The sequence below is a fragment of the Sus scrofa genome, chromosome 6 (assembly GCF_054392235.1).
Source record: "Sus scrofa isolate SSC_HxYL_T2T_F1_AM1 chromosome 6, Sscrofa_HxYL_maternal_Yorkshire_Landrace_v2.0, whole genome shotgun sequence".
In the NCBI taxonomy this organism is placed as follows: Eukaryota; Metazoa; Chordata; class Mammalia; order Artiodactyla; family Suidae; genus Sus; species Sus scrofa.
The window spans coordinates 81,450,623-81,474,861 of NC_139388.1; the positions used below are offsets into that span (position 1 = coordinate 81,450,623).

General features: G+C 51.6%; 1 long non-coding RNA gene across 1 annotated transcript in view; it reads right to left on the reverse strand.

The window, feature by feature from the left end:
- LOC146402583 (uncharacterized) overlaps nucleotides 1-10,899 on the reverse strand; it is a 59,978-nt gene extending 49,079 nt beyond the window's left edge. The window contains exons 1-2 of the long non-coding RNA XR_014807159.1: nucleotides 10,777-10,899; nucleotides 9,402-9,451 (exon numbers count right to left, since the gene is read on the reverse strand). This is a non-coding gene — a long non-coding RNA (uncharacterized LOC146402583). The remainder of the gene's footprint in view (nucleotides 1-9,401; nucleotides 9,452-10,776) is intronic.
- Between the last annotated feature and the right edge of the window lie 13,340 nt (nucleotides 10,900-24,239).

Here is a 24,239-nt window from a genome sequence, read left to right on the forward strand (position 1 = left end):
CCTCCCTGTCGGAGGGCTGCAGGCTCTTCCCAAGAATTTAACTATTTCCCTTGGAAGACATGTGAGGGGCTGGAAATATATCTATTTTTTTAGCAACTCTACTGAAGTGAGATAGACAAATCCTGAAATGCACCCATGTTAATTGTGGAATTCAATGACTTAGTAAAATTCCTTTTTTTTCTTTTTTGTTGGTCTTTTTGGCTTTTTAGGGCCGCTCCCGTGGCATATGGAGGTTTCCAAGCTAGGGGTCGAATCGGAACTGTAGCTGCTGGCCTGCGCCAGAGCCACAGCAACATGGGATCTGAGCTGTGTCTGCAATCTAATCCACAGCTCACGGCAACGCCGATTCTTTAACCCACTGAGCGAGGCCCGAGATCAAACCCGCAATCTCATGGTACCTAGTTGGATTTGTTTCCACTGCGCCACGATGGGAACTCTGATTTTTAGCAAATTTTATGGAGTTGTTCCACCACCACCACAATCTAGTTTTAGAGCTTTTCATCATTCTGAAAAGAAGTTCTGTTTAGCATTAGCACCATGTTCCCACTCCCAGCCCCAGGCAACAACCAACATGCTTGCCGTCTCTATAGATGTACCTTTTGGGGACATTTCATGTAAATGCAATCGTATGATATACCTTCCTTTGTATCTGGCTTCCTTCAGTGAGATAGTTTTTTTTTTTTTTTGAAGTCTATCCTCATTGTTGTGGTATCAGCACTTTCGCTCCTTTTTATCGACCAATAGGATGCCGCCGTATAGGTATATTGTGTTTTATTTATCCATTAATGCCTCGATGGACATATGGATGGCTGCCAGTGTGGACACTGATGGACATATGTGAATAACAGGGTTGCCATGAATGGTCACATACAAGACTTGGAGTGAATTTCAGTTTTCATTTCTCATGCAGATTCCTTAAGGCTGGAAGGTCTCGGCCATAGCGTAAAGCTCTATTTCACTTTTCAAGACACTGTCAAACTGTCTTCCAAAGCGACTGCCCTCGCCTACATTCCCCCAGCGCCGCGCAAGGATGCCCGCGTCCCCACATCCTCACCAACCCTGGGTCTTGTCCCCCCGGGTGGGGAGCGGCATCTAAATTGTGGTTTTAATGTGCCTTTTTCCAAAGACTAATGATGTTGAGCACATTTTCATGTGCTTTTTGGCCATGTGTGCATCTTCTTTGGTGAAATATCTATTAGGATCTTTTGTCCATTTTTAATTGGCTTGTTTGTCTTCTTGTTGAATTGTGAGGGTTTGTCGTTGTTGTTTTTCCACAAAAGCCACATCCTCCTAATGGCCGGGAAAGGAGAGGAGCTTACAGATCTGAGTTTTGATCTCGGCTCTCCCACTTTCAGGATCTGGAACTTCAGACAAGCGTGCTTCGTTTCTTCCATTTCAATCTCTTCTGCTGCAGAAGAGGGCTAAGCACCTCAGTGGCAAGAATGCAAATAAAACAATTGCACAGAGTAGGGGCTTATCTTCTATTGGCTCGAAAATATTTATTGAGCCCAGCTCTCTGCTAAGCACTGTGTTGGAGCTGGGCCTAGAACTGGGAACAAGGTAGGCAGCCCAGTTCCTGTCCTCAGGGAGCTCACATTCTAGAGACGGAAATAGACAGTACACGAATACAAAGTTAATGGATCGTATGATGTCAGGGCATGGTAAGTGAACAATAAAGCAAGGTAAGGGGACAAAGCGAGGCTAGGAGTGGTCTGGAACCTTCTTGGATATGGTAGTTATCCTTAAAATAGAGGTTTGTCTGACTGTAGCCACTGACCGACATAACAGTGGCTTAAACAAAATAAGAGTTTCTTCTATTTCGCTCATCACTAAGGCAGGTTTGATGACTCTGCTTCTCAAGGTCAACCAGGAACCTGGACTCCTTCTACATTGTGGCTCTGCCTGCCCCAGAGCACAGCTCTCCTCCAAACCACCCACTGTGGATCACCACCCGGTCCACACCGTGGGCTGCAGGAGGGAGAAAGCGAGGAGGAGGGGCATAGGCCCTCCCTGCAGGAAATGCCTGGAAATTGCTCGAACACCTTGCTCTCCCTACCCCATTGGCCAGCAGTCGATCACCCAGCCACTCCTATCTGCCAGGGAGACTGGGAAATAGAATCTTCATTCTAGTGCCCAGCCAGGTATCCAGCTGAACTGCAGGCGTTGTGTCACCTCCAGTTAAGGCGTGGGGGGAGGTGTTGGGGGATATCAAACCATCCCTGCTAGGAGTGGTCGGGGAAGACCCCGCTGCAGAGCTGAGCACAAATCTGAGTGGCGTGAAGAAGGGAGCATGCACGGTTCTGGGGCAAGAGCATTCTATGGCAGTGGGAGCTGTGGTTGTGACAGCCCTGTGTCAGGAGCAAGTTTGGGGTGTTGGAAGGAAACCAAGGAGGCCACAGTGGCTGGAATGGAAGAAGCAGGGAGGAACTTGTTTTTCGGTTTTTTTTTTTAATGGGCCAGGTACCAGAAGTCATGGTGAGGAGTGTGGACTTTACTCCCAGTGACAGCTCATCCTCCGGAGAGCTGTGAATCCAGGACAGACACTGTCTGCACAATCTCTTTGTACAGAGAGGGCTCTGGCAAGAGCTTAGACTCAGGAAGAAGGTGAACAGTGGTCAGCACAGGGTGAATTTGGGAGGGAGGGTCCATAGGACTTGCTGAGACGGACTGGATGTGGAAGAGGCAGAAACAAAAGGAATCAAGGGCAACTTGTATTTTTCAGACGAAGCATTTGTTCTCTTATGGGTCTGTGACCAACGCTGATAAGACTGAGCATTTATAGAATCCAAAATCAGACCACACCCCTCTCTGCAGCTCCAAACGCACCAATGCGTTTTCATTTTTATGCCATGTGCCAGGCCCCCTCCCCAGATCCTGAGAACCACCCCAAGAGGTAAATGCTGCTCCCTCTTTTTTTTAGATCAAAAGACCAAACTAGGAGGAGTGAAGTGAGACCCCAAGCAGCACACCCTGTGGGTGATGGAGCCAGGATCCGAGGCAACGGGAAGGCCCAAGTTCATGCTCCTGAAGCCAAGATCAGCAGAATTCAAGGCCCCCTCGAGGCTGGGCAGGGGTTGATGGAATTGTGCTACTGCCCACTCTGGCTCAAGTCTTCCAATGTCACTCTAGCCGCTGCCTACACACATGCGAGTGGGCACACACAGGCCTGCAGACCCAAGTGCATGCACATGCACAGGCACCCATACATACACACTCGTGTGCACAAGCACACACACACACCACCCTTGGTCCCTTTCCTCTGCTACTTCTGCATTTGGCACTAGAAGCCCAGCCAGGACTCTATCATTGTCAAAAGCACAGTGGACTTCCCATCAGTGGCACGTGGACACCCAGAACTGCCTTTTGGCGCAGGCAGAGATCCTCCCTGAGCCCTCCATAGGGGCTATGGTATTTCCAAGACCCCCTTGGATGCGGCTTTCGGAATCACGGGAGCTCTCCCTGGGCTCCTCTCGCAGTACCTCGCCACTGACGATGGACAATATACACGTGGCTGGGGGTGCCGTGATCTTTCCCAGGCTCCCACTGTTGCCCAGTTTTCCCCCTCTGCTTAGTGGCCAAGAACAAGGGCCCTGGAACCAGACTCCCTGGGTTTGAATCCCAGCTTGACCGCTTATCAGCTTTATACCATTGGGCAAGAAGCCTAATTCCAGATGCCTCGATTTCTTCATCTGCGGACTGCTGACCATAAGAATACCCAGCACAGGGGATTCCTGAGAATTAAGTGCCCGGCCCACATAGTGTTTGGCCATTTATTATTAGACTGATGGACTCTTTCTAAGGTTGATCTTGACAAAACCTCCCACTCCCGACCCCACCTTCATGTGAACCAGACAGAATAATTCTCAGTTGGTGTTAATGTCTCCCTTTATCCATTATTCAGCTTTAAGGCTTATCCTGACCCATTTAAAATTTGCTTTGCCTTCAATCCTCAGTTTTAACCACATTTTCTTTCTTTCTACCCTCCAGCCACTCTGGCTTTCCTGTCTGCATAAGTTATGCTGCTACCTCGGGGCCTTTGCATATCCCTCTAAATCAGAAACTCTCTGTCCAAGAACAAGTCAACTCAAGCGGTAGAGCCAAGATTTGATCCCCAGCCATCTAGCCCAGAGACTGAACTAGTAGCGCCCCTTCCTCTCTCTTCTGCTCTCACAGTCCCTCCCTTAGGTCTATTCCCTTAAGTTTCTGATGGAGGTGTGTTTCCTCCTGAGCTATGAGCTCCAGGAAAGCTGGGCGAACATCCCTCTTGCTCATGCAGCATCCCTGGTACCCAACATGTAGGACTTCGTGCATATTTATTGGATGAATGACTGAATGCATGAATGTGTGCCTGCCTCTGCTACATAGTGGTCCCCAAGAGCAGAGACTGCTTCTTCCTTCATCTCTGCATCCTTGGTGCTTAGCCAAGCACCTGGCACCAGAAGCCATCAAAGTGTGCATCAGACTGAAACTGACCCATCTTTGCAGCATGTTCACCAGCCACGGGGTGTCTCACTCACATGAGAGCAGGACGACTACCACCCCCAACTACTCCTGTGTGTTCATGCCTCCACACCTCGTTCACTCTGTTCCCTCTTCCTAGAACACCCTTCCCCTTATCCATCTGCTGCAAACTTCTTCACAGCTGTCAAGGCCTTGGGTAAAACCAGCCTTCCTCCAACCTCCCCTCCCAGACAGATTTTGGGCTCCCTCCTCTGCACAGGCACAGCGCATTCATCCCACTGCTTGCACTCTGCAGGATGAGAGTTCTGCTAACCTATGAGCCTCCTGAGGATGGAATCATCATGACTTATTCATTTCCACACCCCATTTGGGAAACCGGGGGGCTCCCAGACACAGTGTATCACAGGAGAGGTGAATAGACAAGCACTCGCTTTGGCTAGCTGGCCATTCCCGGCGCTCCTCCAGGGCAGGCGTGCCTCTAAGTTAGTAACATTCGCGGTTCTCAGGAGGCAGGTACTGTTATCAGTCCCAGTTTACCAGAGGGGACCACAGAGGCACAGAGAGGTCAGGTAAAGTCCAGACCAAGAGGGAAAGAAGGGAGTTCCGGTCGTGGTTCAGCGGTAACGAACCCCACTAGCATCCATGAGGACGCAGGTTCAATCCCAGGCCTCAATCACTGGGTTGAGGACCCGGCGTTGCCGTGAGCTGTGGTGTGGGTCACAGATGCGGCTCAGATCCCGCATTGCTGTGGCTGCGGCTGTGGTGTAGGCTGGCAGCTGAAGCTCCAATTCGACTCCTAGTCCAGGAACTTTCATATGCCGCAGGTGCAGCCCTAAAAAGACAAAAATAAAAATTTGAAAAAACGAAATAGAAAGGGAAATTCCTCAACCTTACAGGGGTGTGGTGGGTCCTTGCCACACTGAGTGGCGTAGAGATTGGAGAGGAGCTGGAATTCACTGTCTGCTCCCCTTCTGCGCCCTTTACGGAGTCATCGGCAGCTCAGTATTCTTAGAGCTGCAGGAAGGGGGAACTCCTGAACCCCCACCCCCACCATCCCCCACTCCACCCCACCCCCACCCCCATAAGCAGCCCTGAGGAAGGACACAGTTCTCCTGACGCCCTAAGGTAAGACTCCAGCGTGGCCCCGGGAGTCGCTGGCACCAAAGCCCCCTTTTGTTGGTCGCAAGAAAGCAAACCCTGGATCAAGGGGAAGAAGCCCGCTCTGTTCTTGGGCAGGGATCTGGAGCCAACAGGACAGGAGGAGGGCTCCTGGGGAAGCTCTGGCTCCAGGTCACATTCTGTCCCCATGAGGTGCCAACTCTGCAAATCTCACCAGCGCCTCTGTGCCCAGAGGAGAGGGACCAGGCCTGCAACCAGGTTTTCAGAACCTAAGCAGCTTCAGAGGAATCTGCTGAATCAGGGATGGGGGCAGTGGGAGGGTGGGGACAGGCAGGGACCAGGGCTTGGGGCGTGATATGGAAACAGGATCTGGGGTCACCACGTTGAGCCTCTGCTTCCCTAGAGAAAGTAAGCCTGGGACAAAGGGGCAGAGCAAAGCAGGAGAAATGAAGCATAAACAGCTTCTCCTGGCACCTCCCTTGACCCTCAGACCCCAAACGACCCCCTCCCACCACCTGCGCCAGGCCCAGAGGCTGGCTTCTCCCCTGAGGAGGTGCCATGCAAAGTGAGGCTAGGGCCTCAGCCAGAGCCCAGGTTCCCCCATATCTGTGTGTCGACACCCCCTGTCTGAGTTTCCTATTGCTGCTCCTGTCCCAAATACCTGCACAGGAAGTGGCTTAAAACAACACACCTTTAGGATCTTGCAGTCCTGGAGTTCAGAAGACCAGCACAGGTCTTATTGGGCTTATGTCGAGGTGTCAGCAGTGCTGTCTTCCTTTCTGGAGGCACCAGGAAAGAATCTGCCTCCCTGCATTCTTCTAGATTTTAGAGGCCACCCCATCCCATGGCTCGTGGCCACATCCTTTGTCTCCAGAGCCCATAATGACCAGTCCAGCCATTCTGACATCTCATCAGGCTGACCCTCCAGGCTCCCTCCTCCACTTGTCAGCACCCCTATGATCATGCTGGGTGCACCCAGATAATCCAAGGTGATCCCCCCCCCTTTTTTTTTCTTTTCTAGGGCTGCTCCAGTGGCACATGGAGGTTCCCAGGCCAGGGGTCTAATCGGAGCTGTAGCTGCCGGCCTATACCACAGCCACAGCAACACGGGATCCGAGCCGAGTATGCAACCTACACCACAGCTCACGGCAACGCCGGATCCTCAACCCACTGAGCAATGCCAGGGATCGAACCCGCAGCCTCATGGTTCCTAGTCGGATTCGTTAACCACTGTGCCACGACGGGAACTCTGATCCCCCTTTTTAAGATCAAATGATCAACATGCTTTATTCTGACTGCGACCTCAATTCCTCTTGGCCATGTAACCTCTAACATGCAAATTCTGAGGATTAGAGTGTGGACATCTTTGGGGGCCATTACTCAGCTACCACGCCCTGTGCCCCAGGACCAGTCACTACTCGGGGGCACCTCCTCGGGCCGGGCACCTTCACACACGCTCCTTTCTCTTCACGCAGGTGTCTCACTCCTGCCTCCCGACAACCTGCAGGCATCACACACCTGCCACTTCTTTCCAAGGAAGAAACCCTGGGAGAGCCAGGCCGTATATGAATGTGGGCGGCGGGGGGGGGGGGGGGGGGGGGCATAAAAAGTCTTCTTTCATTAAAAAAAAAAAAAATTTAAATTGTATTTTCTAACTGCGTTAGTATGAACATGAATATAGCCAAGGTGAATTATACTCATTTTTTTGGTTTCTTAAAAGAAATAGATTCATGGACACAGAAAACAAACTTATGGTTACCAAACGGGAAAGGCAGTGAAGGAGGGTATATTAGGAGTTGGGGATTAGCAGATAGAACCACTGCATGTAAAACAGATAACTATATATACATATGTATGTATGTATCCATATATATGTAGATAAGGTATATAAAATAGATAAAAAATAAGATCCTACTTATATATTCAATATCTTATAATAACCTATAATAGAATCTGAAAAAGAAGCTATATATAGATATCTATATAAATATAGATACCATTTTGCTGTACACCTAAAACACTGTAAATCAACTATGCTTCCATTTAAAAAACTGAAATAGGGAGTTCCCATTATGACACAGTGGAAACGAATCCGACTGGGAACCATGAGGTTGCGGGTTCGATTCCTGGCCTCGCTCAGTGGGTTAAGGATCCGGCATTGCCGTGAGCTGTGGTGTAGGTCGCAGATGCGGCTCGGATGTGGTGTTGCTGTGGCTCTGGCATAGGCTGGTGGCTCCAGCTCCGATTCGACCCCTAGCCTGGGAACCTCCATATGCCGCTGGTGTGGGCCTAAAAGGACAAAAAAAGACAAAAAAATTTTTAAAAAAATTAAAAATTGAAATACAAAAAAAAAAGAAGTGACAACATCTCAAGGGCCCTTGAATGTGTTGTGGGCCTTCAGCTCTGTGGTTCCTGCGCCAGGTGGATAAGGAGACCCTGGGGATCAGTCTGTGGACCACCCAGGGTTACACGGTCAGCCAGAGGCAAAGCCAAGGTCATACCCGGGAGGCCCCTGACTTCAGCACAGTGCTTCCCTTCACCAATCACCCAGCCACTCTGTCTTTGCAGAATCAGACTCACAGCCATAGGGACCCTAGAGATTATTTAGCCCGAGGATCTTTTTTTATACATGGGGATCCATGTGCCCAGAGAGGGGGTGCGGCCATCTCAGAGACACACAGCAAGTCAGTGCAGCAGTCAGGACTCTTCCCCACCCCCCTCCTTCACCTGCCAGCCCGAGTAACCTGAGAAGGCACGCAGCTCCCATCCTGCCCTCACGTGCTCCTAGACACTCTCTCACCCACCGGGTCACACGCATGCCACGCCAGTATAAGCTCTCTGTGGATTGTTCTCTCTGTCTAATCTGGTTAGGACTAACCCAGTGCATTCATTTTTCTGATGGGAAAAGGAAAACTGAGGCCAGAACAGAAAGAGCCTGACCAAGGCCACTCAGCAGATCCCCAGGAAAGCCCGCACTGTGACCAGCCCAGGCCTCTGACTCCCAAGCCTGTGCTCCTGGCTCTGGCCGGCAAGAGTCCCCCTGCATTGATCACAGATGGCAGCTGCCAGCCCGAGTGGCCTCCCTTGCCCCTACCCAGCCCACGGAGGTAAAGCAAGACCACGTGACTAGATGATCTGAAAGAGCAGTTGTCCAGACCTGGCACAGAAGCCGCCTCCAGCTCGGGCTCAGAGCAAGAAAAACCAGTTCCAGGAGGCTGCCCACCTGCCCTGACTTTAACTCTGCGGGGCGGAGGCAGTCGTCCTCCAGGGCACTGGGCCAAGCCTGGGAGTCAGGCCCTGCACCGCCGTGAGTGGCCGGGGCCCCGACACCTCTGGCTTCCACTGCACACAATTTATCTCCCCAAGCCTCAGTTTCCCCTACGAATATTAATACTAGAGGCAGACCTCATTTCATGGCACTTACTGCCTTTTTTACAACTTTAAATTTTGTGGCAACCCAGTGTTGAACAAGTCTATTGGTGCTTCTTTTCCAAAAGCATTTGCTCACATCCTGAGTCACATTTTGCTGTTTCTCCATATTTCAAATCCTCCCCCAGCAAATAGACGATGTCTCACTAAAGCCTCAGACAATGATTAGCCTTTTTTTTAGTGATAAAGTATCTAACGACTAATGTACGTACATTGTGTTTTTAGACGTGATGTTATCACACGCTTCATCGACTTCAGTACAGTGAAAATATAACCTTATAAGCCCCTGGAAACCAAAAACTCGTCTGACTCACTTTATCGCGGTATTTGCTTTATCGCGGCGGTCTGGAAATAGACCCGAAGCATCTCTGAGCTCTGCCTGTAGTACTGACCTTTCAGGATTGTTGCTGTTCAGGATTAAATGAGGTGCTTCCCACAGTGCCTGGCACGGGGCAAGAACAAAATAAATGTTAGGATTTTCATTGCTGGAATTAATAAGATTAGAAGCAGTATGTGAAGGGCTTGCCGCCTAAAGGCTAAGATGTATATTTGGTCTGGCAAAGGACTAGCACAACCTCTTAGACGAAATTACAGGGGCAGAAGCCAAAGCCCAAGAGGAAGCAGAGGATGGGGGGGCGGCACCGACTAGAGACCCTTACCAAGGCCTCTGGCACCACAGGGTGCCATCTGAGGGGACCCCCAGGCCAACAGAATTTCGTATTCTCCACCCACGTTTCTCTGCAGGTTCCCATTGGTGGAACATAAATTTAGGATTTTGAATCACAGGATGAAATTTCCAACTTCCCACCCACTTTACAAATGGGAAAACTGAGGGCCCAAAAAACAGGCCCTATTTCACACTTATTTCATGACGATGCCTGGACTGAAAGCCAGCGTGGCCCGGTTTTTGATGGAGAGGATGGACTGCTATATTTTGGAGATGACCCATCTCCAAATCACTCAGCTCTCCTGGCGACAGTTTTCATTTCTTTCTCTTCTTGTTTTATTTTTCAGCCTTCCCTGATATCTTACTCAACGCAACAGTCCTGTCCCTCTAGCCCTGAGAACGGCTTAAAGAGAGAATGGATGGCTGGGCTGAGAGACTGCAGCCAGCTCCACTTCCCTCAGCCCATGCGTGTCACCCCAACGCCGTCCCCTGCTCCAGCCACGATCGAGCACTTCTACCCCACGGGACCACGCATTCTCTCCCCTGGAGCCTCTGCCTGAGATCTTCTCGCTCCCACGCGCCCTTCCTCAGCAATCCCTCTGCAAAGCCACATCCCCTCTTTCGGAATACAGCGCCTCCTGGCCCTTCCTGGTAGATCTTGGCCCTGCAGACACAAATGCAACATCCTTCCCTATTTAAATGACCTAAAGCTTCCAGCTGGACTGTACTCATTTGCATGGTCCTCTCTCTGTTCTCATTTATTCATTTGTTTATTCCACAAAGGTTTACTAAAGTTCCCGTTGTGGCTCAGCGGTAATGAGCCTGACTAGTATCCATAAGGATGCAAGTTGGATCCCTGGCCTAGCTCAGTGGGTTAAGGATCCGGCATGGCCGTGAGCTGTGGTGTAGGTCGCAGACGCAGCTCAGATCCCGCGTTGCTGTGGCTCTGGTGTAGGCCGGCGGCTGCAGCTCCAATTAGACCCCTAGCCTGGGAACTTCCATGTGCTGCAGGTGTGGCCCTAAAAAGCAAGCAAACAAACAAAAAATCCAACTAAGAGCCCGATGATCCCCACAGCACAGCCTGCCGTCCAATCACTTACTTCCTTATATGGGGAGGGCAGCTGCTGAGAAAGGAATCAGATGGGACCTCCTTACAGCCCCGAGGTGCCGAGCATCACTGGGGACTGAGGGGGGCCCTGCCTTCCCAGCAGGGCACCTTGCCCATCACTGCAAATCCTACATGGAGATGAGGACTCTCGAGGTTTCTGAACCATCTTGCAGCTTTCTTCCCCTGCTGGTAATAAGGAAGAACAAATCTGACCTTAACCTTCCTTGAACCTGTGTCCTCTGTCACATGGGCTTCGTTATCCTGGTTCTGCACCCTTTGCAAAAGGATGCTGCCAAGAACCTGAAATACACAAGATAGCCTATCCCAAGGCTATGACCTTTAAGAGTATTACATTTTTAGATAAAACGTTGCAGAACAGAGACTAACATCTGTTTTCAGGAGATTTGCAGGAACATTGTGACCTGAGCTGGGGGAACAGCTTCAAGAACAAGGGATTTTTGCACCAAGACATTTATTACCACCCACCACGTCCCTTCCCCTTTCTTGTATAAAAGGAGCTTGAATTGGGAATGAGGGGAGATGGTTCGTTGAGACATCAGTCTGCCATCTTCTTGGTCTGCTGGCTTAACAAATAAAGTTAACAAATTCCTTGCCCCAACAACTCATCTCCTGATTCATTAGCCTGTCATGTAGTGAGCCAGATGAGCTTGGACTTCCCAACATACTGGGTGGCCTTGGGCCTTGGGCCTTGTTGATCCCGGCTCTCCCATCTCTGATCTGAAGGGCTTGGGCAGGGTTACTTCCTCTTGGGCCTGAGTTTCTCTTCTGTGCAACAGTCTTGGGGGCTCCCAGCTCACTGGTTTGTTATGGGGTGAGGAGAATAGCCCACAAGCAAATGGGGGGCATGAGGACCGCTGCAGAGTGTGGGGTGCCTGAGCTGACCTTTCAGAGCCTCAAGCAAAGGCACTGACAGTTCATTCCCCTTTACATGAACTGGGGGGTGGGGGTAATCACCCCCTTTTGTGCGGTCTCTGCTCTCTGACCTGTAGTCGGGAGGGTTGGACTCTGTTTCAGCTGTTGGAAGCAAGCCTGCTCCCTAGAAACAGAGCAGGTGGAGGCTCTGCCCTGTACGATTTGTGTTTCATTTGCCTCCCCACAGCCAGGCTCTCAGACAGCAGTGGAAACAGAAACACAGCACCTCTAATAAAATAAGAAATAAAATAGGAGTTCCCATCGTGGTACATTGGAAATGAATCCAACTAGGAACCATGAGGTTGTGGGTTCGATCCCTGGCCTCGCTCCATGGGTTAAGGATCCAGCGTTGCCGTGAACTATGGTGTAGGTCACAGACATGGCTCGGATCCAACATTGCTGTGGCTGTGGGGTAGGCCGACGCCTACAGCTCCAATTTGACCCCTAGCCTGGGCACCTCCATATGCTGTGGATGTGGCCCTAAAAAAAAAAAAGAAAAATTGAATGAAATAAACAATGTTCACCCATCACCCTTTCTTTTATGAAAGAGAACCATTTGGCAAATGGCTCCAGCACCTTGCATCATGGATCCCAGAGTCAGAGCTCACACAGTCTTTAAAGGATGGAACTTGGGAAGTTGGAACTAGGGACACAGAAAAGAACCATGCTCCTGGGGAGCGGGGGGACAGAAAGAATGGGGTCCTCCCTGGGGGACATGGACAAGGAAACACAATTTAGGCTCTCCCCTCTCCAAATTGGAGCCATCCATCACCTCTCTTACTTTCACCCAGTTCTTGGTGACTGCTGATGAGGGGAGCCTCACCCCTTGTATTAGTTTGGAAATGTTCCATGAAAGTGAGCAAAAGGAAACCTCAACTAAAAGTGGAGTCAGGAAGGCCTGCAGAGGGAGCTCTCATGCCCACCCGCTCTGTCAATTACTCCGAATGGGAAGAGGCCAATTATCTCGCTAGAAAAATGTCAGCTGTGGAGCCAACAGGAGGATGCCTGTTACTGCCCCCAGCAGGAAGAGATGTACCCTGCCCTCCCCAAAAGGCAGCTCAACTCCTTTACTGCCCCAGAGGGAGAAGAGACTTCCTTCTTGCCCAGCAACAAGCCCAGCCAATGGAAAATGCTGAAACTGACAGCACTAAAGGCTAGAACACAGATGGGGACTTGAACCCATGGTTTTAAATTAGAACCACACACCCAGTGTCTGGACTCACGGAGGTTCAGGGTCTTCATGCCTCCTTGCAGAAGGAATTCAGTGAGAGACAAAGTGATAGGCAAGAAGTAGACTGATTAAGATAGGACGCTTCTGAGGGATGCCCGCAGGCAGGCAAGGAGGTTCTGCCCCCCGAGGATCCGGATGGGCTAGTTTTATCCTCCAGAGGAGTAGGGGTTGGAAAGGCCCGCCTCTTCCTTTCTGGGAGCAGTAGCTCCTCCCTGGTATCTGGTAAGGCTGTACATCAAATCAGCAAAAGGGCTGGTCCTCAAATTCCCGCCCTTCGTCAGAATCTGAATGCAGGTCTCATCCCACCCCCACCCAACGACCTGAGATAATTCTCCCACCTCCACTAGTCAAGCAAGCCTGCCTTGTGCTGATGGCTTTCTTGAGCAATTATTAAGTTACAGTGATCTCCCACCGTTCCCCAGGTTTCCCTCTATCTATGATCCCCTATTGGGACTTCTACAGCCACCTGTGCCTGCTCCATCCCTATCAATGCCCCAGCTCCAGACACTGTCCCCGTTTCAGCCTTTATTTCCCTCCCATGAACTCTCCTTTTTCTCCGTGCTGATGACTTCCTTACCTTGGGCTTCCCTCCTTACTGTAAAGCCTTCCGCGTTGTGTAACCCCTCCGAGTACCTTTCTGTTTGCCAGAGGAGATGCTGCCCGATTCATGATTTGTTGAAGAAAGCCAATTAGATCTTTAGATTTACTCAGTTAAATTTTATTTTTTAGCAGTTCCGGTCAAGGGGATGACTTCCTTGATTCTCATCTCAAGCTTTCTTGGTCTAAGTCCTAGACCTCATCTGGGCTTCCTGTTACTCTCACCCAGCTGGAGACAAAATCTGGCCGTGTCAATATCTCCTGTTTTCAAGTGCTGAGAAGCATCCCTGCACAGAGACCCATTAACTACGGTCACCAGCCCCAGGGTTTTTGCATGGGCGGGGAGCCTCTGCTTTGACTGTCCTTTCTCCACGTTGTCTATATGTCAAATCCCTCCTGACTCTGCTCTGGGAAGCCCCTCTCCCCCAAAGCCTTGGCTTGCTCCTTCTTGCTTCCATAAGCACCCTGTGTATCCCCATTTCATCATGATTTGCTCTGTTGCCCTGCCCCTCTAGACTGTGAGTCTGGAAGGATGGGGTGGGTCTCATAGGGCAGAGGGTCTGAGGCTGAGCCTACTAGCTGGATGAGTTCCAGGCTCCCTGAACTCGTTCCCCCATCTGCAAAATGGAAACCATGCCTTCTGCCAGTGAACTTCACGTTAGCCCAGGAAAATCACCCTGGCTCCTGCAACAGAAGACCCTGAAATCCCAGTGTTTTAACCCAATGCCAGTTTATTGTCACAGCCTTGCATGTCTGTCTGGGACATGTGGCCTCTGAGGTCACCCCTGCAGGGGGAGGGAGGGGAGGAGGCTACACGTGGCTTCCTCACTGCCTCAACCTGGAAGCCACTGGGGTCACATTTCTGCTTGCTCTTCCTAGCCCATGACTCCATCATATGCCCCAGCTATTGCAGAGGGAGCTGGAAGATGTAGTTTTCCTGGGTGCCCAGGAAGGGGAAACAGAACCGGGAATTGGTTGAACATAGCCTCGTCTCTATATGTGGATTAAATGACAAAGAATGTGGAGTTCCTAGCCCAGGGACTGGCACATAGTAGGTGCTCAGTGAAGCTGCTGCTGGTTCTCCATTTGCTTCTCCATCTCCAACGCCAGCCTGGGGGATCTAGACCAGAGTGGAGGTGTGGATATGCAGCACAGCCCCCCCCCCGCCCCGCACCAGTCCCTGGTCCCAGCTTCCCTGGCTGCTCCCCCCGCAGCCTGCCCTCTCTCCTCTGGCTTTCTACAGCTTGGCTGGGACCTGCTTTCTGCCTCTTCTGTACCTGGCTGGCTGTCTCTTCTCAGAGCATTGATTTGCAATCTGCCAGAGCAACTCTAATGGGCCAGTGAGGCCCCTGGCTGCGCTAAGTTAGCTCCATTTAGAGGCTCAGGGCGGTGGAACACAAACCTGCCCTGCCTCTCTGGGGCGGCACCAGCTTGCTAGTCCCTAGGAGACGCAGATCTGGACTCAGCAGCTGTTCTCCTAGCAAGGGCTACCCTCGCTCTCTCCCACAGCCCCTCCCCAGCCATGCTCCCCAGGCTCCAGCCCCCTGGGGCACCACCATCCACTGGAGGTGGGCAGAAGAGGGTCTCTGCTTCTCCCCCACCTGGTGGTCTCTTGAAAAGTGCACAAGGTGTGGGGGACCCAAGAGCAGGTGGCCCCCAGTCACTGCAAGGCACCTCATCCAATCAACATGACGACTCACATAAAAGCAGGTTTTACTGGCTCCGTTTTACAAGTGAAGAAATGGAGCTCAGAGGTCACAAAGCAATGTTTTCTAAACTCATCTGGCCAGAAAAATCTTTTTTTTTTTTTTTTTTTTTTTCCCATGGAGTAAATGCAAGGCACACACAGCAAAGCAGGCTACCCTCGGCTGGCCTATTTCTTACCCCCAAAGCCCATGTGACACATCCTTCCAAAAGCTTAGCATGCAGTTCCCTTCACTGAGAGGTTCTTATCCAGGACTCGAAGAGTCTGGGGACTTCTAGAATTTACATGTGAAATATTATGTCAATAGGCACTTTTCTGAAGTCCATAATTTCCAGCAGGGCTTCAGCTGGGCCTGGGCCCCAGAATGAGTCAAGAGCCACTGCCCTGGTTTGAGTCCCTAGAGAGAAGGCCCAGTTTTGATCCAGGGTTTTGCAAAAGTGCACAGACCAGCAGCGATGGAGGGGGTGGGGGAAGCACCAGGAGTGGGAGAAATGGCCCGTGCCACCGCAGGGACGAGGGGACAGTAAACAGATGAGCTTGGCTGGAGCAGAACGGGTGTTTGGGAACAGTGACAAATGAGGTCAGGGTGTTGAAGGGACCTTGGAGAACAGACTGAGGCATTTAGATTTGGTAGGAGAGGCCATGGAGAACCACAGACATCTTGGAGCTGGCAAGGGGCAGCTGGGACCATGGATTGTGGACAAGGCGGGCGAGAGCAGAGGGGAGAGGTGAGCTACAGGGATGGGGCTCTGCAGAGAGGATACTCAGCTCCAGGGTGCGTGCTGCCCCTGGAAGGCACTCAGGGCTGGCGACTGTCAGGAATACTGCAGAAAGAGATAACTCGAGCAATGACACAAGGGGGACACAGCCTGGTGTCTGGTCTAAAGGGACCTGGGGCCTGGTTTGAATCTCAGGGCTGCCATTTCCTAGCTGTGTGGCTTTGGACAAATACCTTAACCTTTCTGTGTTTCTTCCTTGTAAAATAGGGGTAATCATGCCTGCTTGGTGAGGTTATGACAATTCACTTTTCTTTTTTTTCTTTTTTTTTTTTTTTTTTTTGGTTTTTTTTTTAGAGCCGCACCTGCGGCATAGGGAGATTCTCAGGCTAGGGGTCCAATCAGAGCTGTAGCTGCTGGCCTACGCCACAGCCACAGCAACACAGGATCTGAGCCGTATCTGCAACCTACACCACAGCTCACGGCAACACTGGATCCTTAACCCACTGAGCAAGGCCAGGGATTGAACCCGCGTCCTCATGATACGAGTTGGATTCATTAACCACTGAGCCATGACGGGGACCTCCAAAACTTCCCTTTCATGAGAAACTGCCTCTGAAGCACTTAGCACAGGGCAAAGCACACCACCAGCCCTTGACAGTGACGGGTTCTAGTATGATCCATCAGAGACACTTATCAATGCCTGCTGGGCCTCTGTGCCTGGTACCTTCCTAAGCATCCTACTGGGTTTTTCCAACAGTAACCCCATAAAGGAATGACATCATGTCTGCTGGAGATGTGGGAAAACAAAGGCACAGAGATTTTCACAGAGTCAATGGTGTTGTCATTGCGGGAGGTCAGATGTCAAGGGGTCAGTGACAGAGGTGCCATCTCTGACTCAGGGCGGGAGAAGGCCCTTGCTCTTGATGGTTGTCCAGGTCATACAAGATTGGTTCTTGGGATTAGGCACATGTGTACAGCGCCTCACATAGGGATCTGGTTAACAGAAGGATTCTGATTTTCTTTTTTAAATTAATTACTTATTTTATTAAAGTGTGTTTGACTTATTTACAATGCTGTGCCAATTTCTGCTGTACAGCAAAGTGACCCCGTCCTATGTATATATACATTTCTTTTCTTACGTTATCTTCCATCATAGTCCATCCCAGGCGGCTGGATATAGTTCCCTGTCTGAGGATTCTGAGGTTCTGAGGCTGGGGCAGGGTTTGAGATCCTATATGCTAACGAGTGTTGTTAGAGACTGGCTTTGGGGTAAAACTGACTTGACCTTGAGCTGGAACGTGAGCCTCAGTTTCCTCATCTGCGGAATGAGTCTTAACTCCCCTGTAGGGCCGTGGAAAGACTAAAGAAGATGAAGCCGGCAGCCTTGGCAGAGCAGAGAGCCTGACACAGTGGGTACCCAGTAAATAGCAGCTATGATGCTGATTATCATCATTAGTATTATGCCATCGCTCTTGGCTCTGAGCCCTCTGCGAAGGCTCTGCCCATGTGGGCAGGCAGGGGGTTCTGCCACATACTCAAACCTCAGGATGATCCCTTCGCTTCAATTCCTTCCACCCCTGGAGAAAAAAAAATCAGGATGCAATCTGCCATTTCAAACAGCACCCATGAATCGTTTCACATTCAATTTCCCCATCACATTCACAGGCACGTAGCACATGCCATTATTCCATTTCCTAATGGTCTGTGCAGTGGAAATGGTAAGTAGGACGTTTCTTCATGCCCTTGGCATTCCCAGCTCTCTGAAATCCCCATTCCAGGCTGGACCCCTTTTCTGGCAGCTGCAGCATGCCTTGCCCTCTCCAAAATCCTGGCCTCCCCTGCCCCTGGCCCCTGCTCATCCTAGAATGTCCAGGAACAACAGCGGCCTGTCCACTTGGAGAGCCGTGGTCCTACCTTGGGTTCCTGCAGAGGGGAACTTTAACAGCAGCGTGGGCTGGACTAGTACAGGGTCCAAGGTCAAAGAGGGGACTGATTTAAACTCCACCTGTGTACCACTCACAAACCTGGGGCCTTGGGTGAGATCACTTTGGCTCCTGGAACTTCAGTGCCCTCATCTCTAAAATGGGGACAATAAGGCCAACAACACTGGGCAGTACAATCAGGAGTGATCTGCCAAGGGCTGTGGCCATAACAACCATGGCAGCCATTCGTGGAGGTCATGCGATTGGAAAGTTTGATGGGACACCCAGGAAGGGGTGAGCTTAGCACTCAGGGCTCAGGGGGTGGCATTCGCCATGGCAAGTCCACCAGGATCCCGACTAAGGTGCCATCCTTGGCCCAATAACTCTTTTTTTGGCCCCAGAAATTCCTGGGCGAGGGATCAAACCCACGCCACAGCAGTGACCCAAGCCACAGAGTGGCAACACCAGATCCTAAACCCACGGAGCCACCAGAGAACTCTAGTCCAGCAACTCTCGTGCTGACTTTACCCTAGACAGAGCAGAAGAGGGGCCTGGGGTGGGGGCAGAGCTTGGGGGGAGGGGTGGAGAATACTTGACATTTTACCTCTGGGTGAAGTATGGCAAGGCGGCCCTGGCTGAGTGGTGCAGCGTTGAAAGAGCCTTGGGACACCAAGCATTGACTTCTAGTTCATAAATGATGGGAAGGACAGAGGGAGTGCTGGGGGAACAACAGACAGGCTGGTGGGGTTGGGGCACTGGCTATTCGCCAACCAGAATGGAAAGAGTTTGGCATGTTAATAACCGGTGTGGATGCAGCAGTGTATGCCAGCTGAGGATGCAGCCCAGGGATGCTGAGCATAATAAAGCCCAGCATATGCCAAGGAGAGTTTATTCAGGAAAGGCCCTCCGTGAGTGCAGAGAAATGCTATCACCTCCACCAAACACTGAGTTCCCTTCAGATGAGTGACAACTTATCCCTGACCTCCTCCTTCACCCCTAGACCCATGTCCTGTGTCCCGGTCCGAGATGGAGACAGCTAGGACAAATTCCCCCCATCTGGGAGGATCCGTTTATTGCTGACCCTTCTGGATTCAAAACGCCCATAGTCTCCCTGGTACATGTGTGCCTGTGTGTAAAAGGCCATACACTTCCCTGTCTCCGTCTCTGATGTCACCACCCTGTCTCTGCGCACCTGCCAAGCCTCCCCAGGTCCCCGTCCCTCCCAACCTCAGGCCCTCCGCGGGGGCCTCACCAGTCACACCCAGCTGGAATCAGCCTCGCTCAGCCTCCGCCTTGCAACTCACAGTCCCTTCAGGCTGAGCGGACCAGAGGAGGCACCCGCTCCGCGGAAAGCAAAGCTCATCACGGAGCGATGGGCCTGTTTATTTGCATGGCGCGTATTTGTCTCTGACTGTTTTATCCACCCCTTGAGCCAGCCCAGGAGTTCTCAATTTATCCTTCCCACACAGAGAGACCAGACTGGCAGCCTGCATGCACATCCACAGAAGCCTGATATAGACTTCCAATTATCTTTTAATTTCGCTCCTGTCTTCATTTGTTCATTTCACTTTTTCCAAATGGACTGGAAAAAAAAAAAAGCTGTAATTTATAGAGTTTGAAGTCAGCTGGCAAGAGCATCGTGTTCACCTGCCGGTTGGGATTAGACTTTAGGGTAGAGCCCGGAGCTCACTCCCAACCGCCCTGTGGGGGTGCCAGCCGCCTCTTAGACGCCCCAAAGTCCCTGCTTTCCCACTTCTGGTCTTCTGACTCCCTGTAGCAACTATATCCTCTTAATGTCTGTGTTCAGGACACTCTGGCATCTGAGCTGACTGTGAGCTCCCAGCACTGGTTAAGTTCCTAGCGATGCAAATGACTCACCTAGGAGCCCACCTCTCATATGCAAATGAACCCATCCAAAGCCCATCAGCCCACCACCTCCTTTACAGGCTCTCGCATGGCTCTTATACCTCAGGTCAGCATTCCCCTGCCCTCATCACTCCAGGACCAGAGACAAGACAAATACAGACTGCTCCAGGGCCCCCCAAAATGATTCCAGCTTGCCACTCCTAAGCCTGCTTTCCCAGCCTTGCCCATTCCTTCTCATGCAAACCCTAGTAAAGGCTCTGGTTCCCACTCCCCCCCCCCCCCCGCCTCCTGATGACCCTGGTGCTTTCCCGGGTGACACTGCAGGGCATGAGGTGGGGGCTTCTCTAGGGAGCTGTGAGTAACAAGCTCTCTTTGGAATAGCAGTCATCTCCCGATCTGTCGGCCTCCCCCTCACCTGAATACTAATAAAGCCTACATCTGTGACAATCCCAGGCGGCCACGGTCACCAAGGACTAGAATGGAGAATGGACAGTGGGAAGCTTCCTTTAAGGGCAGTCTCCTCTGCGCTGAGCTGTTTCACAGGTGTGGCTTCCACCTTCCAACAAGGGAGCTTTGCCGGAAGTGCCAGGCCACGCGTCACATCAGCTCCCCCTGACCCTCCAGCCTCATCCACACAGCCTGCACCCAGCCTCAGCATCTAAACCAGAGGTCTTCCGGTGTCATCACATGACTCACATCGCCTCCCCCACACTCTCCCACCACCCCCAGCCCCGTGCTCTTTCCCTCTCGGCCTTCCCTGTACCTGCCGATCTAGAGCAATCGCCACCCCCTTGTCCTGACCCGGTGTAGGGACTCCTGTTTCACTCTCCCATTGATGTCCTCACTTGGGAGCCTCATCACGCATCATCACCGTGTGGCTAAGCATCTTCTTCCCCCAAAGTCAACAGCCTCCATGGGTGCAGGGGCTCTGGGTGTCTCCTGATCCTAGGTCACTGCACCCCAGCACAGGGCCTGGTAGGTGATAAACATCTGGTAAATATTTGTCCCACCAATCAATCAATCTGGCTATGCCCCTCCTTTTACCAATTCTCAATGCTAAACACCTCTTTCTGGCATCACCTCCTGCCCTCTCTTCTGATGCCCCTTGCCCCAGCCTCCCTGGCCATCCAATAGTCTGATTGTCCTTCATCAATAAGCACCTGTTGACAAATCGCCTTGTTAATTTTTCCATCTTGATACACGGCGGCTTGATTGTAGCTCAGGCGTAGGTGCCATCTTCCAGATCAGGACGCACGTCCTTCCCTGGGGCTGGGACTGTGTCTTCTGCTCCCAGTGATACTCTCACTTTCCCCTGGCCACCCCTTGGGCCTGATTTGGCCACATTCAACACCCAGCACAGCTCCAGATGGAAACGGTGATTGTCTGACTCAAAGGGCTGAGGCTGGATCTATAGGGAAAGTGCTCTGGGGCACACGAAGCTTTTAGTGGGTGGGAAGCAGCCTGCCAAAGGGGCTGAGACCCTGCTCCCTTGGTGGCATCTGAGGGGACAAAGCCAGGTCGTGGTACACCAAAGGGGCATGCCACACGTCTTCAACTCCAAGGATACGGGAGTCCCAAAGCTGCCCTCACTGCTGGAATGGTAGCTTGGCCCCAAGGGGCCCCTGCATCCGTCCCCAAAGCCCTGATTTCACCACTGGACAAGTCATTTTTATTCTCCTTTATAACTCATCTTCTCCTTCCCAGAGGAAGACAAATGGGCCTTGCAGTTAGAGACACTTGGTTATAAATCAAGACTCTGCCACTGACAACCTACATGACCTGGGTACATCCCTCTGAGCCTCAGTTTCCTCACCTGTAAAATGAGAGCAATGACAATACCCGCCTCTGTGGATGCCTGGGAAGGTGAGATGACTTCATGCGTGCAGAGTACCCAGGGTTCATTCTGCTTTCCCTGCTACTCACCTGGATGCTATGGGGGTAACTGCTCAGCCACCCACCCGGGGCGAAGAGGAATTCTCAGCAGACAAGTAGAAAAGCTGACTTACTCTCCGCTCCTTAACCCACTGAAATCTCCTGGGATGGTTATTGAAAATGGGGAATTCCTAGAAGCCAGCTCAAACCTACTGAATCAGGAAATCTGGGGGTGGAGTTTGGAAATCTGGTTTAGTTTTTTTTTTTTTTGCTTTGTTAGTTTTTAGGTTTTGTTTGTTTGTTTTTGCACCCACGGCATGTGAAAGTTCCCAGGCCAAGGATAGAATTCCAGGCAGAGCTGCAAACCATGCCACAGCTGCAGCAACACCAGATCCTTAACCCACTGTGCCGAGCCAGGGATTGAAACTGCACCTCAGCAGGGACCCGAGCCACCGCAGAGACAACGCTGGATCCTTAACCTACTGCGCCACCGTGGGAACTCCTGGAAATCTGCATCTTTAATCATAATGGTGAATCGTGACTTTGACCATAATGGAAAGAGAGGAAGCTCTGCTGCAGGTCACTAGCAGAACAGGTGGAAGAGGCCTGACTGGGAGAAGTCCTATCTGTTGGATGAATTCAGGTCTGTACAACTCTGGAGTCTGGAAACAAAAGATAGAAGTCCCTGTTTAGGGGCACATGGACATAACCCTGGAGCCGCCCTAAAAGGGGATGACAAAAGGGACAGTGAACAGTAGAGGAGATTCATCCAAAGTGTCCACCCCCATCCTCCCCATGGAAAGGCACAGTCGTATTGGCTCCTGTCCCAATTATGCCCAGCCCCAGACAGGCCTCTGGCCCCCGAGGGAGCTTCCTGGAAGGTTTAGAATCCAGCAGTGCAGAGTGAACTTTGAGCGGCAGCCCATGTGACTAAGGCGAAAAGACGTGCATAGAGAAACAAGAGAACGAGAAGGACAAGATGATGCGGGAAGGATGAAGGCACCAGGAGGGAGGCGCAGGAAGCAGATTTTGATCCAGCTCTGAAGGGTGGAGGGATGTGGACCAGCAGGGACAGGGGACAGTGTCCTGAGCCCCAGCCCAGAGCCAGGCCCGCAAGGCAGCCATCAGAAGATGATTTGTGAAGGTAAACTGAGGCTGGAGTGTGGAGGAGTGTGAACCGCATCGTAAGGTGTCTGGATTTCCTCCTCAAGTCAAGGCTTCAGAGCCAAATTCCTCCAAACAAGTTTTTCCTCCACAGAGTGGTTTTTATTCGCATTTGTAAATTAGAGGCCAATGTTTAGAAATCAAGAATGATGGGATCACCGCTTCGATGCTAAACCTCTCTGAAACAGCCGGACCAAGCCTCTGCTGCTTGGCTGCCTGGCACCGTTCGTCAGGTGGGTCCTTGCTTGTGGTCTTTACCTGCGTGATCCCAGGCAGCCTAGGCTAAGGCCCTCGCCCTGGCCTTTGGGGACCCCCAAAGGACCTCAGACTTGGAGGGCAGGGAGCAGAATTATACTTGTGGTTCCGAAAGCCCAGCAAAGGATGATTAATGTGAGTGATAATGACACTGGCAATGAGAAAGAGAAAGGGGAGGGAGAGGAAGAAGAATGGCTGATATTTACTAAGCTTTTACAAGGTAGCGCGTGGCCCTATGAACTTGACAAACATTAACCCATTTTGTTCTCACCACAAGTTTTTGAGCTTATTACCCTCATTTTTCAGATGAAGAAACTGAGGCACAGAGAGGTAAAGTTATTTGCCTAAGGTCACACATCTGGGAAGTGGCAGAGCCAGGTGGGCTGGATCCAGAACCCACAGCACTGGTGAGATGGGGGCCTGTGAGTGTCCTTGGCCCCTCATCCTATGAAGCTGTCTATTTTGGAAGGTGAGGATATGCCCCAAGTCTGTCCCCCATCTGGGTTCTCATGCCCTGTGTTTTCCCCTGCTCCTTGCAGGAAGACCAGTTTTCGTAGTCCATGGAGCAGGCAGGGCAGAAGGGCAGAGTCATTCAAGAGCCGGCTCAGGTGGCTGGGCCACAGTGCCCTGCTCAGCCTCCCCGTCTGCTGACTGCGGACCTCACAGTGGGGACCGGAGACCTGAGCAGGAAGAAAAGAGACTCAGGAGGACCTCATGTTGCACCTGCTGCCATGGCTCCGCCTGCCCCACAACTGACCACACCCAACCCTCCCAGCCCCGTGCATTTGCAAAAGAGAAAACAGAACACGCACACAAATAATAACCAACCCCGTGGGTTTCCTGGCATCGGGTGACTGTTTGGTCAAGAGCTTCCTCCCTCTTGGAGCACCGGCTGGACACTCCTAATCCCTCCAGCTGCCGCTGGCTCAGGGGGCTGATCACAAGCTCGGCTCTCGGGGAAAGCATCGAGGCACCCAAGGAAGCCAGCCGCCAAGATCTTGTCAGCCCTGGGCCCCCGTGGCCACCCTCTGCCAGCTCAAAGTCACCTTTATTTCAACTCTTCCACCGGCCTGGCTGGCAGGAGCCAGCCCAGAACCCCCTCCCTCCCCGCTCAGCAGGAACCAGGAACCAGCCCCTATTGGGCAATCATTAATCGGATTCTTGACATTCCTCTGCCCCAGGTTGGCTTGG